We start from the raw sequence: 3,403 nt of genomic DNA on the forward strand, positions 1-3,403 counted from the left end.
ATTGTTAATACCAGAGTTAAGTCAGTGTACTAAAAATTAAAATAGAACTGTTAACATTAAAAAAAATAAACCACTAATTAAAACTGAAGAAATTTTAATACGATAAATATGAAGAAAAACAATTCACAGCATTATTCTTTCACATATATTTTATCTTGGAAAAAACACTTCACCTCTCTCCATTAAAGACTCATGACTAATAATAATAAAAAAAAACTGTAGTTAGATAACATTGTGAAAGGATTAAAATCCTGCACAGACATGTAAAACAAATGAAAGCCATTGTTTCCACTTCTTTAATCTGCACCTAGTATTGTTTTACATATTTGAGAAAACCCACAAGAAATAAAATGTTCTATTAAACCCTACAATAATTGTTGATTAAACATAAAGGAATAATTGATCAATTATTCCCATTTCTTGTAGGTACTACTATCTTAGTTCTTAAAATGTGATTTGAGATTTACTTGCAGCATTGCATTACATATTAAGAATTTTTGGTGAAATCAAGAAACAACTAATACAAACCTTATATATTTAAGTGGTATCTGGCTTTGGAGTTTGTGACATTTGGGGACAAGACATGTGAGGGTCAAAAGAAAAAATAAAAACTAATATATACTCTGTGTGTATGTGAGTGTGAGAAAGAAAGAGAGAGATGAGAGTTATTGAAAGTAAATTAGTTTTTTTTTAACTTTAAAGAATTAATATCATCATTTCTCTCAACTTGTCTATTTCTGACCACTGTTCAATATGTTAGTGAGTCATATACTCCGTTTGCTCCCATATTCTTATAGCTGCACTACTTGGTGCTTTCTATTTTAAAATTTTGTATTTCCCTGGCTTTTTTGCTATTTTATTGTACTCTAAAATTGTCCAAGTCTTTAAGTCCCACAATCTTCCTTCTTAGCCCTTATATTTAGGAAACTGATTTTTTTTACTGAGAAAAATCACACAACTCTATAGATTAATATTTTTAAAAATCCATCGTATTCAACCTGTATTGGGACCTCAATACTTTTCAGGAATATTTCTATTTCTGCTCCTCTCAGGGTGCTTGGAAATATCCAGTTAGTGCCTAAAATTCCTGGTTTTTAAATATTGTACAATATGGCTATTTCGGATTTCACATAAGTAGAATCAGTAAGGGAGAGTTTACTGCTTTTCTCCTTCTAAATCATTATCCATATTGCTGCTATAATAATATTTCTGAGATGCAAATCACTTTATTCCTTCACTTGAAGTTTTTAGTGACCCCCAAAATTCATCAGGATAAAACCTAAACTCAGTATGACTTTTGAGACTTTTCAATGACCTTAGAGTCATTCATTCAACAAATACTTATTAGGTCCCTTTTATGTCTAGTCATTGTTCCTTGTACTTGAGATACAGCAGTACATAAAATAGGCAAAGATCTCTGCTCTCACAGAGATTATATTCTATGAGTGGCAGATAAATAATATGTGATAAATATAATATGTAAGGATATCATGTAGTATAGTAGAATATGATAGGTCTCATTTTTAAAAAGTAGATAAAGAAATGGTTCAGTCAGGTTGTGGTATAATGGAACGATCATGGTCAACCTTATGAGATTGGACTGCACATCACCATTATGTGCACCCTAACTTTCTACCATACCTTACTCTTTTCCACTTCCCAAATATCCTTGTTATGATTATTTTTTTACATATTTCTAATGGTAACCTCATGCCAAAGATTCAGAACAGAAGTACATAACATAAAACAAGAAGACCAGAAGAAAACTCTACAAAACCCAACCAACCAAATAGAAAGAAAGAAAGAAAGAAAGAAAGAAAGAAAGAAAGAAAGAAAGAAAGAAAGAAAGAAAGAAAAAGAAATGCAAGGATGAGGAAGCAATGGAAACACTGAGCTACCAGAAAGTGGAAGATAAAATGGCTATAGGAAATCTCATATTTCAATAATCACCCTAAATGTAAATGGATTGAATTCACCAATAAAAAGACACAGAGTTGCAGAATAGATTAAAAAAAAAAAAATCCAACCATATGCAGCCTCTAGGAGACACATCTCAGCTCCAAAGACAAATATAAGCTCAAAGTGAAAGGATGGAAAATGCTATTTCAAGCAAATGGTACTCAAAGAAAAGCTAGAATAATGGCACTAATATCAGATGAAATAGACTTCAAAATCAAAAAAGTAAAGGAAGATACTGAGGGACACTTCATAATTGTAAAAGACATCACACTTATTATTATATATGCTCCCAATCAGGGAGTCCCAAAATATATAAAATAATCACTAATAGAACTCTAGAGAGAAACAGATCAAAACACTATCATAGTAGGGGACCTAAATACCCCACTGTTGGATAAGGATGCATCATCCAAACAGAAAATCAAAAAGGAAATAACATCCTTAGAAGACACATTAGACAACTGAACATAATTGACATTTACAGAGCCTTTCACCCCCAAATACCTGCTTATACATTCTTCTCCAGTGCACATGGGAGATTTTCAAGGATTGACTACAAACTGAGACACAAAGATAGCCTCAACAAATATAACAGAATTGATATTACACCAACCATATTCTCTGATAAAAATGCTTTGAAGCTGGAGAATAACCATAAGAGAGAGGGAAGAAGAAATACATGGAATTTAAACAATAAGCTACTAAAGAATGATTGGATCAGAGAAGAAATAAAAAGAGAGATCAAGAGATACATAGAAACAAATAATAATTATAGTACAACACATCAAAATTTTTGGACTTATGCAGGAACATGGTGGAGTGAGAGACATCCCCAGATCTCTCTCCTTGAAACAACATTAAGCCGATCATCTAAAACTCAACAAAAAAAAAACACCCAAATTGCACAACAGCATGTCTGAGAGTGGGATCAGTGCATAAGAGCTACCACAGGTAGCTACCACAGGCAGTGGACTGGGAGAAATAAAGGAATAAAGAAATGAAGAATCTGCCTCTCTCAGTCACCAGAGCTCCTTGCAGGAGGAGGAGGAGGGGTGAAAAAGTACAGGAAATTCCCCGAAAGCCCTGCCTGGGACTGCTGTGAATGTCCTGCGCTGGACAGAAGGGCTTAGGCATCAAGGCAGAAGACAAAGAAGTGCAACATGACCACAGAGAAACAACAGTTGATTTTTACCAGCCACGGTTGCAATCTGGGAATGAACCACAAATCCCAATTCCCAGCCCAGGGATATCCGACCCCCATAACCTCTGAGACCAATCACTGTGGAGCCCCAGTAGAATCTGAGCAAACGCTGCCAAGATTGTCACTGACACTGATAGGGACCGAAACTTCAGGTAGTGAGCGTGATTAAATATCTACAAGAAATTTTTTTTAAAAGGCATTTTGAGACTTTATATAAAGCAGAGATCCAAGAGGCTTAGACAC

Source organism: Rousettus aegyptiacus, unplaced genomic scaffold, assembly GCF_014176215.1.
Source record: "Rousettus aegyptiacus isolate mRouAeg1 unplaced genomic scaffold, mRouAeg1.p scaffold_m13_p_13, whole genome shotgun sequence".
NCBI lineage: Eukaryota > Metazoa > Chordata > Mammalia > Chiroptera > Pteropodidae > Rousettus > Rousettus aegyptiacus.